Below are 18006 nucleotides of genomic sequence, written 5' to 3' on the forward strand. Positions count from 1 at the left end.
ACATATTATTGGGTAAATGAATTTGTAGACATAGTTTGACTTTTTATGAAATTTTTGTTTCGGACACAGAAAAAATCGGACCTTTTTTAAAAGATTTCATTTCTTACTAAGCAACTATTGGAGACACGGGTTTCTAAAATATTTTTTATACATACTATTGAGTGAATGAATCTGTAGACATAGTTTGACTTTATACGAAATTTTAGTTTCGGAGATATAGCTATAAATTTTAAAGATATCTATCTACTTAAAATTAACCAGAAATTCCTGAAAATGTTAAAAATACGTTTTAAAATATATTATAACTTTATTTTCAAAAACCTACGAAATTCGTATGTATAAAAACTAGGCTTAAATTTTAGTTTCTGTCATTGTCATGTTTCTGCCATATCGTCTGTCAAAATATTTCCGTGACTGATTCGACTGATTGAACAAGCTTTACATCATAAGTATACCTTTCTTACTATACGCAGGGTTTTTCAAAAAACATGTGTTATCTCCTGGGAGAAGATTACTCATGTAAAAATAAAATTTATTTTGCCTATGTGCAAGAGGATATTGCATAACTATTGGTTAAAGTGTTAATTTTTTTTTGATCTATTACAATTTTCTTCCAAGTGCTTTTAGTGATTCGAATAAAAGTTTGAGGGTAAAAGTTACTGTAAGTACTACATATTTTAGTGCTAAAAAAGTGTCGACAGATTCACCAGGGACTTTGTTATAGTGTGCATAGGGGTTATCACTGGAATAATTTTCTAAAAAATACATGTGGCGCCACTGACTTACTTTTCTCTTATTATGACAGTTGTGTAGGCTGTTTGATACCGATTAAAATTTGTCTTTTGTTATTTTGTCTATTTCAGTTTCCTTGATGAGATAAACACAATTTTATTTATTTGCATTAAGTCTAATAGCAAACTTTAAAATGTTTAATGTTATTAAATGTTCAAAGTCTTAAATAAATACTCATTGATTCACCATCTAAAATTATGAAAAAAAGTTCCTATGAACATAAATAGAACATAATACAGAAAATAAGTATTTTGTAATTATTTTAAATAACCATTATTTTTTTCTCCTTTTTCGTTTTGAACATCAGTGTGATAAATTTTAATAAAATTCAATAATAAAATACCTAAAATAAAGAACTTTTTAATCTTATTTTAATTTTATTACTTGTGATTAATAAAATTACGCTTATATCATGAAGGACATCGAAATCGACAAAATATCAAGATACAACTTTTAATCGGCATTAAGCGACCTACAGAATTTTGCTAACCAGAAAAAAAGGCAATGGCGCACATGTTTTTTTAGATAAATAATCCATTGATAACCCATATGCACGTAGCTGGTGATTCTGACTTTTGGAGTACTAAAATATGTAAGATTTATAGTAACTTTTACCCTCAAACTTTCATTCCAATCGCTAAAAGTACTTGAGAGGAAACTAGAATTAACCGAAAAAAAATTAAGGTTTTAGCCCCCCATAGCTACGAAACAATAGACTTTGTTGATATATGAAATAAATAATATTTTCAAGTGGGGAACCACCCCACGGGAGATGGCACATATTTTTTCAGTACGTATGAAACGTTAATTAGAGAATAAAATTGCCAACTCGATTAACCCCGCAATCACATAAACTTAAGTTATATAAAAACTAACTATACGAGGTGAGTTTTAAACCGGTGCAAATATTTTTAGGGATGGTATATTTTGATCCTAGTAACACTGTTATGAGTTTTTTTCGAAAAAAATTGAAAATTTGTATTTTTTTTAGTTTTTAGCTAATAAACATAATTTGTTGATAATATGGCAAAATAGGTAGTGGATTAAATTTACAAGAAAGAAAATCCAGAAAGGATCCAGTGGTTCTCAAAATTTTAGCAAAAATCCGAGCAAAAAACTATTTTTTTTGGAAATTTTCAAAGTAAAATAACTCGATTATTTTTTATTTATTTCAAAAACGGTAAAGAAAAAATATGTTTCTTTTATCGAGATCTACCAACCCCGAAAATATTTACACTTATTTAAGATTCATCCTTTATATGGAAGTGGTAATAAACTACCACTCAAATATATACTCTGTTTTTTTTCTCAGGTAAGATTTCGACAGACGATGACAGAAGAAAAGCAGATGACGTCCCATACCAATCTATTTATTTTACTTAAAAAAGTTTCTAATAATTTTTAAGTTATCTATGGATTGGTTTAAATTTAAATCCGTCATGCGTCGTGTCTTGTTGTTTTTAACAAGTTTTATTGGTTTATTTAAAAAATGACAGATCGTATTTCAATTTTATTGGTTTGACGGAACGATGAACGACAAACGGACGCCGATGCGTATGAACTCGCCTTTAGATTTTTGTCATTTTTAACGCTTGTCAAAGTCTTGCCAAATTATAGGTTATAATTTTGTGTCAACTTTTGTCAAATACCCTGCGTTTTGAAAGATGATGCATTTTGATTCGTATTATTACGTGTGTTTTGTGTCTTTTGAAGTCAAGTGGAGGAAAAATCGAGTGAAAATTAACTGTAGGCCCAGAGCACAGTTTATGGTTAATACACGCTGCCCAGGCAGAAAGTCTTATACACCAATGAAGTTGCCATCGATAAAGTTTGTATACCATTTCGTCGTAGATAAGTGCATTTCGTATATAAGGATCAAACTAAACACATACTAAAAACTGGAGTAGCTGTAAAATATCGACATCACACGATAGGTAAATAATGGATTTTAGTACTGGTGCAGAAAAATAATGTCAAAAGGTACTGGTTTAAAAAAATTAAGATTAAAGGTAATTAATCCACCTTTAAGGTATAAAATTTGGTAGGTGTTATTATTAATAAAATAGTTGTTGTATTTACCTATGTTGTTTTATTTATACCTGTGGAATATTACAAATTTGTATTTGTACATAAGTTATATTGATAAATATAATCATAAATGCGGGTAGTTTCATAAAGCTTGAAAGTAAATAATAGTTATTTTTTATATTTTTTTGGTATGTAGTGCCTTGTTCTTGTTTGTTTTGTATTAACACATACCGTTTTTATTAAATAAAATAACTCGATTACATTTTTTCAGTTTTATACAGTTTTTTTCACAATATTTTGAAGTAATCACTTGTCATCTTGTCAATCAAATTTTAAATATATCCTGCTATGCGTTCCAGTTGTACCAACTTATTTCTTTGTAAAATAAAATAAACTACTTTGAAATTAAAATGACAGACACATCTATCACTGTCAAGGATCTTCTCGTTGGACAGAGTATATAATATATAATATTCAAATATAACTAATTTATAAAACGAAGAGAAAAAAAGGTTTACCAAGTGAAAACAACTATCGATAAACGTAAACATACTTGTAAGGTCATATAACCAGAAATACGTGTATGTGGCTAACCGTGAGCCACAGGTCAAACCGACAAACCCGTTTTTTTCATATATAAATATTATGCGGTATTGTATCCTTGCTGATCAGATATTTTTATGAAAATATTATGAAAAACCGATATTTTTAGAGAATAAAAATATTTTTTATTTAATATATTTTATTGCTTTAACTGTCAGTTAAAGCAATAAAATTAAATATTTGTTGATTAATGTGTAGTTTTTTTATGAAAATTACACCATACCTATTATAAAATAAAACAATAAATAAAAGTTTAGTTTTTATTAAACATATTTTCTGATGTCAACAATAAAAATGAATGTATTTTCTATCAGAGAGAAATGACTTGCTTTATGGAAACTAGGTCATAATTTATTAGTTCAATAACTACTAAGCAAATAGCTTCATATATTCAAATAGTAGGTATTGGTACATTTAGAATTAATTTTCGGAGGTAAAGTTTAATTCTGTATACTATTAATATGCATCATATTGGAAACTAAATTTTATAGTAGTTTTTGGTCGCGTAAATTTGTCATTTTCGAAGAATTTATATTGTCATCATGAAATAATCCATTATTATAAAGTATTCGGTGATATTCTTTATTAATAATTAAGTTTTTTTGATGCAATAAAACATACTGGATGAGTCTTAAATAAGTGCCAATATTTTCAGGGTTGGTAGATCTCGATAAAAAGAAACATATTTTCTCTTTACCGTTATTCAAATACTCGTAAGTCCAAAATAACTGAGTTCTTAAACTTTGAAAATTTCGAAAAAAATGTTTTTTTTTAATTTTGAGTTTTTGAGATTTTTTTGTGTCTTTTCTGGGTTTTCTTTGGTGTAAATTTAATCTACTCCCTATGTTACCATATTATCAAGAAATTATCTAAGAAAAACTTCAAAAACTTTTCGAGAAATTCCAAATACTCACATTTTTTGTGAAAAAAACTCATAATGGTGTTTCTGGAGTTGATATATGTATGTTGATATATTTTGATATATTTGCAGGTATCTAAGACCCTGTATTTAAAAAAAAAAATTATAATTTGAAATTATAATATACAGTATGTTGCCAGATTTACTTTACAGGAAGAAAAATACTTTTATTATTGATATTTTGAGAAAAATGCATTTTTCATAAAAATATTTGCTTGTTCTATTAATTAATTTAGTTTATATTTTTCCAAATTTTCGTACCGTGAGATCTAAAAATTACTAGGCGTTTCTATGGTAGTATAACTTCGATTTCATTATTTGATAGATGGTTAATATTAATTTTGTTTAACATCATATTCTTTGCTGTTGTTGAAGTATCACACTTTGTGATAATTTCTTAACACCCTTTCCGTAGCATGTTAATGAAACGCACAATTTATTAAATTTAATAAATTGTGCGTTTCATTAACATTTCAAAACAGCAAATTATATATGACTTTAAATAACATTCTATCAATAAAAATCCATCAGAGAATGAACACGAAATTACATTTCTATAGAAACGCGTTTTGGTTTTTAGGAATGAAATTCAATTATATGTTTATGATTTTTTTTTAATTTTCTTTAAAGCGAAATGGAAATTTGGAAACGTATAAACGTAATTAACCAGTACTTATTATTATTATTATGTCATAGAATTTTTTTAAGAGATGAATCCGCAACAGAGTGAGAGACATATTTAGTAATTAACCAGTTCAGAACAAGCAAAAATGTTTATCAAATAGTCAGTTTTCTTAAAATGTCAATAACACAAAAGCATTTTCTTTTGTAAAAACATCCGGGTATATATTGTATAATAATATAATTTAAAAAAATAATAAATGAGAACCGTCTAGACTAGTCCTAGGATAAAGACTTTTTAAATATTTTAATGCATAGGAAAAAATGAAATTAATTTTTATTTTATATTACTACCTAGTCATATTTGTTTTACCTAGCATATAAATTATAAGAATATCTGTATTAAAATATTGCTATAATTTTACTTAGTTATTAAAGAAACAGACAAAAATTACTATATTTATACCGTCTCTAAACTTTAACTTATTTATAATCAAATTAGTAAATGTCAATCAGAGACACAAAAGTTATGAACATTAAAAAATTATGCTATTCAAAAAGTTAACTAAATTAATGATAAAACTATTTGTACTTGGTTCAGATTAAGACAAAAGGTTATGTAACAAAAAATATATATCTAAAATTCTTCAAAATACATGTTAAAGGTTTTTTAAATTAAAATACATATTATATAAATATTATGACTCAGTGATACACCAATAAAAGTATGTGAACTAAAAGTATATATAATTTTTACTTTAATAAATATATGCAAACTATTTAACAGAAATTAATAATATAACTTTTCAGTTCTAAGATTCATCCTACGAGAAAAGGCGAATACCATACACAAAAATTATGAACAAAAAATATTTTACAAAAAAAAACTAAAATAAAAGAGAAAAAAATGTGTACTACTTAGAGAACAAGATAAAGGGTACTTACGACACGATCGCGAGACACAGGTCAAGAACGACGTTAACAGGTATTTTACAGTCTAGATACACTCAACTGGCATCGAGAGGGGGCGCTCTCGACTCCGTCCAGCGCTCGCTCGATCCGTTGAGACGCGAGTGTCTCACTATTGACGATGCTGTCACAACTGGCTGGAGCCCCGGTAAGCTTTGCGCGCGCGCATTTCCGCAACGTTGTTCCTTTCTTTTAAACGGCTCTCGCTCGCGGCTATGTGTATGTGTGTCGACGTCGTCATTCTCATCGTCACCTGAAACTCGAACCGTGCCTCGGGCGCAACAAAGATGCTGGAAAAAGCACAGGTTACACAGATCTACTGCTTTACGTGTTTTCTACTTCGGGTTTGGAGTGACGTCAAAATTGATCTTTTGAATACCGATAAAATATATTCATAGATTATTTTGCTTGCGGAACCGTTTTGTTAAACCTGATGTAGTTTAAAAAAAGCAGAATAAATTTTAATAACGCCAAAATTATAATTAAAGAAGCGATAGCCTCTAAAAGAAAAATAAAAGAAGCTTTTTTAATACAATCTAATAAAAATAAAATGTATTGCTCATGCATCTGTAGATGTTAGTAATGTATGGTAATCGCTTCTTTGATTTTAAAGGACATAACATAATTAAACATACCATACCTACGTAAAAATTAAAAATAATCGTACAGAAAGTTTGGGTTTTTTTGGTTCTACCTTATTAAGTAATTGTTATCAGGTAGTAATTGTTAATTTTGTTAAGTTTAACTTGATATAATGTCATTTTAACAGAACGTCAACGGTTTTTGTAGACGTATCTGTTTTATAAAACTAAAGTGTTCTCGTTAATAGTTGAATTTAAATAATTTAAACAGTTTTTTTTCTTTATTCTTTGTATTTTTTTGCTTCTGACGACGGAAAGAGATAAACTTTCCGAAACATTAAGCATTTATTTGTTCGTTAGGCAAATATGTATATCTAAAAACCTAACTTCTGACAAGTAGTTTCCATTTGGGATTAACGCAGAAGTGTTTACAAAAAAATATCTATTTTATTTTGTAGATTTTCTTGCAGTGGCGAAATACCCATATAGAATTTTTTGGACTGATGTAGTTTTATTAATTCTGTGTATTTTTTAATTAGGATATTATTTATTGACTAGAATCTATGCAATTTATTTCGTACTTTACTTTAAAAAATAGTTTACGGTTTATTCAAGACTGATGTAACAGTATATGTAAAATGAATAAATCCAAGGAAAAGAGATTAAAAATGTACATTGTGTCCCGTTTTCGTTTGTTTAACACAATTAACACAGTTTCCCGTTTATCTGTAGAGATGTAAATATCCGGTTTTCATATCACTACTTTTTTATAAAACTAAAGATGCTACACACAAATTTATCCTATCCCTCACTCTTAGTTCTTGAAATTTAACGCAAATTTGAAAATGTTGAATTTTTTATCCCCTTTGCACATCGGTTATTTTACAACTTATTTATAGAGTTTTTCACATAGAATTTAGTGGCGTAATAAGTAATTTTCGCTGGGAGCTGTCATTCTTGAAATATAAACCAAATTGTTATGAGCTTCCTAAAATTATAATATACTCTCAACTTATTTTTATAAACACAAGGTAAACTTTTGTACTATTTAACTTTTTAATATTATGTGTTTCTCAACTATCTGTTTAAATTAGTTCAATAGCCAGTTTAAATATTGATAAAAAGTTATTAAAGAAACATACAAAAATTACTATTTTATTCGATCTTTAAACTAAGATCCGTCTTTAAACTTTAGATTACTTATACCTTTAAATAAGTAAATATAATTTATAGAAACAAAAATTATAAACATCAAAAATTATGCTATTCAAAAAGTTAACTAAAATTAATGATAAAACTATTTGTACTGAATTCAGAATAAGATAAACAATTATGTAACAAAAAATATATATATAAAATTCTTAAAAATGCTTGTTAAACGTTTTGTAAATTAAAATACGTATAAAATTTATATATATTTATATAAATATAAATATTTAATGATACACCAATAAAAGTATGCGAATTATATTAAATTATTTATAACTTTTATTTTAATAAATATGTATATGCAAACTATTTAAAAAATAGAATATTATAACTTTTTAGTTCTACGGTTCACCATAATAGAAAAGGCGAATAACATACAAAAAAATTATGAACAAAAAATATATAACGGCCGGCGCCGCGCCGGTTTAAATTAGCTTAATAGCCGGATAACAAAAGGTAATCAAAACAATTAAATAATTTATTTGACGCGAAATTTTAGATATTGGCCATTCCACGCTAGTTTCAATATGTAAAATTTATGCACAAGTGCATAACAAATATCATTAACTTAGATTATAGTTATTATACTCTGCTTTTTTTCTCATGTAAGATTTCGTGAGACGATGACAGAAAAAAAGTAATTGACGTCCATACCAATTTATTTTTTTCACTAAAAAAATTCTAATATTTTTTATGTTAACTTAACTATGGATGGGTTTAATTTATAAATCCGTCGTGCGTCGGCTCTTGTTGATTTTAGCTATTTTTTTTTGGTTTGTTTAAAAAATGACGGATTATATTTTATTATTATCGGAGTGATGCAACGATGAAGGATACATGAACACTGAAGCGTATGAACTTGACTTAAGATTGTTGAGGCTTGTCAAAGTGTTACCAAATTATAGGTTATAAATTTGTGTCAAATTATGTCAAATAACCTGCGTTTAGAAGATTTTTGCGAATTGTTTTTGCATTTTGCTTTGTCATATTACGTGTGTTTTGTGTCTTTTGAAGTTAAGTGGAGGAAAAATCGACAGAAAATGAACTATAGAAGAGTAGATAGGCCTAGAGAACAGTTTATAGTTAATATTTGGTGTCCAAATAGAGAGTTTTATGGACCAATAAAGTTACCCTCAGTAAAGTTTGTATACCATTTCGTATACGGTACTAAAAACAGGAGTAGCTGTAAAAGAACCACATCACACGATAGGTAAATAATAGATTTTAGTACTGCAGAAAGATAATGTCAAAAGTTACAGGTTAAAAAAATTAAGATTGAAGTTAGTTAATCAACTTTAAGGTATAAAATTCAGCGTTATTATTAATAAAATATGTTGTTCTATTTATGTTGTGTATTATTTATTCCCGTGCAATATTTTTTTTTTGTTTGTACATATATTATATTCATAAATATAATACTAAATGCAGAAAGTTACCCAAAGCTTGAGAGTAATAGTTTTTTTTATATTTTTTAGTATGTGGTGCTTAAAATACACCCTTGTTTGTTTTAAATTAGTGTAAATATTTTCATTGCTGGTCTTGATAACAGAAACATATTTTCTCGTTACCGTTTTTTAAATAAGTCCAAAATATTTAGTTATTTTACTTTAAAAATTTCCAAAAAAATGTATTTTTGCCCAAATTTTGAAAACCATTTGATCTTTTCTGGGTGTTCTTTCTTGTAAATTTAATCGCCTACAGATGTTGCCATATTATCAAGATATTATGGTTTTCAATTAAAAATTAAAAAAGAATCCCAAAAAAAATCGCGAAAAAAACTTCACAGGTGCGTTTCTGCGATTGAATTATACTAACCATAAAAATATTTGCATTTCGAAAATCTTATTTTATATTTTCTGTAAATTTTAAGATTATTTTTAACTGCTGAAATAATATACAATAATCAACAACCGCCATTTCTAATTTTAAGAAAACAAATTTATTCACGGAATTAACGCAAGCAGCTCTTTATTTTCGGTTGGAATATACAAATTAAAGCCACATTAAATATAGCGTTTGCCGGATTTAGTACGTTTGGACCTCCAGAACTCAACCGGAGCCGAGCTTAATGTGCTAGAGGAAACTCCGTATTGCCGGAATTAACTGGATTTTACGTCTGGCGTTGCAGATACCCAATTATTTGATAATATAGCGTAATTACTATTAACTAAGCTATTTAGGTTTAGGATATATGATACAGAAGGTAAACATATTTGATTTATTGCAATTTGTTTACGGAAATGCTGAATTAAAAATTATTCATTATTTCCTTAAGGTACCGGGTATCCCAAATTCGAGCCCCACCCATCAACCTCCTAGAAGAGAAACATGGCCGGTTAAATAGAGTCAAAGTTGCGCAATTTGATGCTGGTCAAAATGGCGTATTAGAGAGTAAAAGTACACAATACGTATTTCTTTTTCAATGACAAGGGGGTCGTTTTCGGCCGGATACACTGCGACCTGTGAGAAATATTGCGTTTGTCCTTTCCATTTCTGCACCCATTCTGCTGTCCCTGTACCCTGCACCAACTTATGTAGGTCATCGATACGATGGGAGCTAGTTCCTCCGGTTCTAGCCTAGCTGTCCGATATAAAAAGTGTCGCTTGCGATTCAGAGCCTCGCAGTGACATATTATGTGCTCCGCTGTTTCAGGATCTTTATCGCAGATTCTGCAGCAAAGACTTCCTTGATACCCGTTGAGCAACAAAGCAAGGAATTTAAAAATAATTTTATCATCTAGGTACATATTTTCTCGATAGCTTGTTTTTCATTTCATCTCAATAGCTTTATTTTTGTTGGGGATATTCGCTTTTCAAGAAGACACTAACATTTTTTCGTAATTTTTATTCTGATAGTAAAATGTTACAGAGTTACTGAATAAATGAAGGAAATAAAACGTATAATAAGAAAATTGTTATTAATACCAAGTATTACGCCCCTAGCTTCAATCACAGCGTTTATCCGTCTCGGCATAATTTCCACTAAATGGCTTATATCGTCCTGAGGAACAACCGCATATTGCTCTAGTAGTGCCCTTGGTAACTCATCCATTTTCGGAGGGGCGGGTACTAAACTTCTAATTTCCCTTCCGAGCATATCCCAGACACGCTCGATAGAGTGGTAGCCAATCCATTTGTGGGATGTTAGTATAATTTTAATATTCTCATCACTATCTGCGCAGTGATGAGGTTGCGCATTATCGTGCATTAAGAGAAAAGTATCGCCCATTAATTTTGCACGTGCGGGATCATATAATTAGCCAGCATGTATATGCTGTATATGATGTTTCAATGACAGTGACATTACATAAATCATGAACACTATTTAATTGGTCTGAGGGTTGTTGAGTCTTCTTCAAAAGCGAATATCTCCAAAAAAAAAGATATTGAGATGTACCAAAAAGTAAACTATAGAGAAAATATGCATCTAGATAATAAAATTATTTTTAAATTCATTTCTAGGATAATAGTGGCTCAAAGTTGCTCACCCCTATGACTTTTTTTATTTTTTCAGATAAAACAATGAGATTTGGTGTGTTAGTATGTCACTTAAATTAGGATTGATTGACATATTTAATTGTTTTCGGTGACTTTCGGTTTCACCGGAAATGATAACTACTTTTGATGTTTAAATAGTACCGTCGATATTTTTTACTTAACGACAACTTGACTCGAAATACCAAATGTGTGGTATCAAATTATTCGTAAAAAAATGCTTTTTCAGAATATGCTAATGAGCCACCCTTGTTCCGTTTGAAAAAATTGAGATATGATTAAAATTACGATTTGGGTATATGTTTACCGGTCAGGACAAGATACTAAAAACATTAAACAATCAACACAAGCCATGGCACTCTAGATTGAAATTTATAATACAATTTGAGCTAATATGTCAAAAGTTGACATATGATATGTCATTCGATTTAGAGTGTCATTTGAAAATCAAAAGTTGTAGTTAATTCCGGTGAAACAGAAAGTGACAGAAAATAATTGAATACGTCAATCAATCCTAATTTATATCATATGTTAACATACCAAATCTCGTTTTTTTATCTAAAAAAAAAATAAAAAAGTTACATGGGGTACAGGGCCAAAAAAGTTACAGGGCCATTTTTCAGACGCACCCGGTATACTCCACAGGGTGTTTCAAATAATCACAAAAATATCAACATTTTGTTTTCCTAATATAATTGTCCGATGGGAGCTTTCATTTTTAATTTAGAAAGAGATAATTGATATAACAAAGAGCCCTATCTCAACATACGTCTCTTCGTCATAACGAATAATTCTTTAAACATTCTATAATTTTTTCCGACCATTTTATATTGTGGTGCTTAGACCACACATGATCTGCAATGCTCGACTTCCTTGTTTCACCTCTTTGCGTATGTTTTTTATGTTCATCAAGTCGTACATCTAGAGAACGTTTCGTCTCTCCAATATACGACTCACCGCACTCGCCTGGTAGATGCACTCTTTCTCTTGGTTTGATAATTCAGGTTTTGTTTTTGTTAGGACACCTCTTAGAGTAGTCCCAGTCTTCAAAACGGTTTTAATTTATTTCTAACAATAATAAAATCTTTAGCAATCCTAGTATGGAAATTTCAACAATATGGCAACCACTCATAAAACGCTCCAATGCAGGCGTTCAATTAGTTTAGTTCACACTTGATAACGGTCAGTGATACTTCTGACCGAAACGTTGTGTAAGCAAAAATAAATAAAGACAATGGAAGACCGAAACTCCTTTAGTTTTAAATAATATTGCGATGCGCAACTTCGCTCTGTTGAAAAATTACGATGGGCATGCTATGACGTTGATATTTCAAAATCGCCAAAAATCGAGATATTACGCCTTTTCGTCATAAAACCGACGATATATAATATGAAAAGACTCCAGATGTCGCCATCGCTAGGAAATCACACCTTAAAAGCGTCAAATAACAAAGGAAAATTTATTTACGTCATGCCTATCTAAGTAGAGGAATAAAATATAAAAATTAAATTACAAATATTTTTTTACCAAAATCTGTAGAAAGTAAGCTTTTAAACTTTTAAGTTGGCATTTTGATCAACATGAAATTGCGCCACTTTGCGTCAATTTAATAGACCAGCTCTTGTACCGACGTATCTCTTGTAGTTTCATATTTACATACAATACAAATACAAGTTGTTATGATTCTACACATACTACATACGTATTATAAAAAAATAGCAGGTTAGTCGTGACTGGCTAAGTTAAGAAAAAACTCAAAATCTAAGTGAGGATGCAGTCAATAATCACCACATAGGCTAATAAAACTACTTTTTCAAATTTGTCAAGCTTTCGAGAATTTTATTCCCATCATCAGGACAGTTTCTAAAATGTATAAATAAAAAAGGCATTAACATTTTAAAATTGTATAACAGAAAAAAAACTACTTACGACTGAGTCAATTAGCAAAAAAAACATCCTTTGCACAAAAAGGTCTTGAAAACTAGCATCGTATGACATTGGACTACAAGGACATTTCCTTTATAAAATATTAAGATACATATCAAACGATATTACTTTTCTTTTAAACACAACCAAAAAGATTTTTTTAAATTTAATTTCTACATTGTTATTTCGAGCTCGATCAAACAGTGACTGTTCAATAAAATACCAATGAACTGAAAATTCCAGAACTCTCCTTATCAACAGATTTTTTCTCCCATAATGACATTTAGTTCTTGTACTGCTCTTTTTTTTATACAAACCAACAACCATCAAGGGTTAAAAACTTATAAATAAATATATTCATTGAATTTATTTTACACTATTAAGGCTAAAAAACAACTTTTGAAACTTGTAGAATTACTTAACACATCTTTTATAACCACGGAAAGGCATGCTGGTATGCAACCAACACCACAAGGCTATTCTATACAGAGAGCAAAAAAAAAATTTTTAGTCTTTACAAAAAGGCTTTCCCTTTAAAAAACCCTCTCCTTATTTTACCTTGTAACATTATGGAAGAAAAAAAAAGGAAAAAATACATTTTAATACTATAAATAATGACAATTATATAAGATCTTCTTCCCTCTTACCCTTGAGTGAAAGGAAATAACGTGTACCAAAGAGCAAGACATGTCAAGTACTCAATCAGTTAAATTTACAACCCACAACATCATTAAATAATGAATTAACTAAAAAAAAGAAAGAAAAACTGAAAAGAAAAAGAGAGAATCGAACACCCACGGTGTTAGGAACGATTATGTGTACACTGATTAACTTTGGTAGATTTTTGTAACTCCAAAATGTAATTATATATATTACTAAGGACGCAAACATAGTGAGGCATCTCGATGCGATGCTCGCCAAGATGCTGGCCGCGCTGCTCGCCAGGATGGTAGTCGCGATGCATCCTACGCGCACTGTTTTAAAACGGCGAAATGGTGCGCGTAGGATGCATCGCGACTATAGTACAAACATAGTGAAGGCATTTCATCTCGACGCGATGCTCGCCATTCACCTCGCCATCCGGCGATGCTGAATCAAACATGTACAAATTTATGCGTCAAAACATACTGGAGCCTCGCACCTCGCCACGCACCTAGATGTTCAGCGCGATGCTTCCTAAAAAACAAAATTTTTGTTTTTTGCGAGAAGCGGAGATGCGGATGCCTGAAACTTTACATTTGATTGGTCGGTTTAGGATCACAATTCGTTGAGCATATGTCGAACTAGAATTGGGCGGAATAAAATGTTCACAATACTAATATTTAATTTATCACCAACAATGTAATAACCTTGATTCTACAGGGTCCGGCAATAGTGCGTCGGGCATCTGTAGTTCTAATAATAAAAAACTTATGAATTTTGTAGTCCAGACATAAAGTAAGTATTAGGATGTATTTGAGGAAAATATTTGAACTTCTAAAGGGTGGCTCAAAAAATGTGAGTGGATCGCGAATATTTTTTTTAAATGGAACACCTATATACGGGGTGGCGCAACTCATGCGCGTCGGTTGATTATACGAAAACGGAAATATGTAGAAACAAAATATTTTATGGGCATATGTCGGAAGACCATGTGTATAATTTAAAATTATTTTTAAATGTACAGGGTATGTCAGAACTATGATTTACACCAAAATTATATTTTTTCTTATGGAACACCCGATATTTTATTTCTTATTGCATGTATTCTAAGGGTTATTATATATTAATATGTTTATACAAGCTTTGGTTTTTGAGATATTTGAAGATATTTAAATATGCATGCTACAATGGAATAGATTATCAACACCCTGTACATTACTTTTTAGAATTAATTCTTGTGCTGAGTTTAAAGATAGAGAAATAAACTTTACTGAAAAATTGTATTGCTCCCTTAAATTTATACAGGGGTACCAAAAATTGATGATTTATTTTAAATATTTATTTTACATAAAAATCTTGTTATTTCAAATAGGACAACCTGTATTTTTTAAAATAAATCGAAACAGATTCAAATGCTCTTTCAAACTATATTAGGGTATCATATACCTATCTAGCTCAGATTTTGAATAAAGAGCAATTTTTCAATAAAATGGCAACAAAGAGGGCTGATGTCGTCATGGCAAGTTTCTAGTAACAGTAGCTATTTTCAAAATCAAAATTAGTTTATAGACTTTATTTATTTATAGCAAGTACTTTAATCACTAGTTGATTAAAAAAAGTATACCGTTAATATTGCAAATTATATTTTATCCTCTCATAGTATATGTCTTTTTAATTTCTTGATTATGTAAGGAGCACTTTGTTTACTCATTTGTTTCGTCGAACTGCTTGAAACCATTTTTGCTTTTGATCAAATCGGTGTGAGAAACTATGATGCTATAAAATTTTGTTTCAGGAGAGTTGAATATCCGGGAAAGTTGAGTTATTGAATGTAATTGCACCCAACAACGCCCTAATTGCGCTCTACTTTATGCGTTAACATTTTTTCGGCAATTTTATTAACATTTGACATTGTCACAACACAGCACGACGCCGACGCCTAGTTCGAATTCTTTTTCATTTATTTTTTACTACCCGAAACAGCGTTACATCACACAAACCTGGTACCTGAGTGTTTTATCTCTTTTTGTCTCCATAACTTCACTAGAAAAAAAACTAAAATACTTATATATTATAAAAAAACACGATTTCAATATTATTCTATGTGATCAACATGACGGCGACGTGAAATAGATAGGGATAATTTCTGATTTTTGCCATTGACTCGCTGCGGTAGGAATTTGATGAAATCAACTGAAATGCCTATACTAATTATTAACTATTATTACATAAACTGGTGCTTAATAAAACGGCGATGGTAAATGTTTCAGTATGCCTACGCGCACCTATTCGCCGTTTTAAAACAGTGCGCGTAGGATGCATCGCGGCTACCATCCTGGCGAGCAGCGCGGTCAGCATCTTGGCGAGCATCGCATCGAGATGCCTCACTATGTTTGTGCCCTAAGGTTCTGTAAATCAGTTTTTTTATTTAAACAATTCTTATCATAAAAAATATGCGTCATTCCTTAGCCTTCATTTTTAGCCTTAATAGTGTAAAATAAATTCAATGAATATATTTTTAAAGTTTTTAACCGTGAATGGTTGTTGGTTTGTATAAAAAAAGAACAGTACAAGAACTAAATGTCATTATGGGAGAAAAAATCTGTTGATAAGGAGAGTTCTGGAATTTTTAGTTCACTGGTATTTTATTGAACAGTCACTGTTTGATCGAGCTCGAAATAACAATGTAGAAATTAAATTTATAAAAATCTTTTTGGTTGTGTTTAAAAGAAAAGTAATATCGTTGGATATGTATTTTAATAATTTATGAAGGAAATGTCCTTGTAGTCCAATGTCATACGATGCTAGTTTTTAAGGCCTTTTTGTGCAAAGGATGTTTTTTTGCTAATTGACTCAGTCGTAAGTTGTTTTTTTTTTCTGTTATACAATTTTAAAATGTTAATGCCCTTTTTATTTATACATTTTAGAAACTGTCCTGATGATGGGAATAAAAATCTCGAAAGCTTGACAAATTTGAAAAAGTAGTTTTATTAGCCTATGTGGTGATTATTGACTGCATCCTCACTTAAATTTTGAGTTTTTTATTATAAAAAAATATATAAAAATATGACCTTTCTATATTAAAAATAATATTACGAAGGTAAAAATAACCTGGTAGATAAAAATACATCTGCCTAACAAAGCGTCAAATGACAACGGCAAATTTATTCACGTCATGCTGGCCTTACGGGCAAAATACGAAATCATTTTCCATCTATATAATCCTGTAAAATGAATGCACGCCTGACAAACGCCGGCAAACTAGTGGGGCTATTTGGAAAGCCCTTAAGCGTAGTTTTCTGCCGGTGAAAAAGTATTTTCTAGGGCTAGAACTTGAATTAGGTCAGCTAAATATTGTGACTCTTTTACGGACGTTTTACAAAGCTTCTTTGGACGTTTGAGTTGTCTACTTCTATTCAAACTCGCATTCTCTAAGGCCTTTATAGTATAGTCTATAGTAAATATAAAGTCAAGTTATTATTAAAGTCAAATTGCCTTTTGAGATAATATTATTGAACAAGTTCTAAGACATAATATCTTGAATTTAAATATAGTATCCAGTTTCCATGATTAAAAACAATTTAATATAATTTCTGTGGTGTGATCTTGCTAAAAAAATTACTTGTAGAAACATTTTGAATGCTTCTATTTTTTACATATTTACATGTACACACATCCAAACTTATATGGAATCATCTATTATTTTTCATAATTTTTGAGACATATGAAAATTTTGTGTTTTTGAATAAAACTGAGTCCTTACCAATGACTTTTAATGCAAAATAATCCATGTAGCAATAAAAGAAAATAATCAGTTCCGAAAATAAACACAATGGTATTTTTTTTGGTTTCTGAAGCAAAATTAAGTTTTAAATTTTTAATGACCAAAAAGCAAAAACAAAAAGAAAATTGATAATTTTAATAATTGTTACATTTAGCTCTTATTCAAGCTTCTAGCCGCGCTGGCATGTTTTTATTAAATTCTCAACGTTATCTTGGGGTATGTTTACCTATTCTGCTAATGCTGTTTAAAGAAGTTATGTCATATTTTCTGGATTGTTTCGACGAGCTCTAACCCTTCTTTTGGGCTGGTCCCACAAGTGTTCAATAGGGTTTCGATCTGGTGAACATACAGGCTAGTCCAAAACTATGACACCTTCCTTTTCAAGACAGTCTCTAGTCACTCTGCTGATATGTGGAGGTGCACTATCGTGCATGAA

The 18006-nt window shown here is 29.9% G+C and overlaps 1 protein-coding gene across 1 annotated transcript in view; it reads right to left on the minus strand.

Moving 5' to 3' along the window:
- The window catches only part of LOC115889082 (inactive dipeptidyl peptidase 10), a 259451-nt gene extending 253417 nt beyond the window's left edge, over window positions 1-6034 (minus strand). The window contains exon 1 of the mRNA XM_030908996.1: window positions 5909-6034. The gene's annotated coding sequence lies outside the window, so the exon portion shown is untranslated. The remainder of the gene's footprint in view (window positions 1-5908) is intronic.
- Window positions 6035-18006: the final 11972 nt, after the last annotated feature.

Source organism: Sitophilus oryzae, unplaced genomic scaffold, assembly GCF_002938485.1.
Source record: "Sitophilus oryzae breed Bouriz unplaced genomic scaffold, Soryzae_2.0 scaffold_810_pilon_pilon, whole genome shotgun sequence".
Lineage (NCBI taxonomy): Eukaryota > Metazoa > Arthropoda > Insecta > Coleoptera > Curculionidae > Sitophilus > Sitophilus oryzae.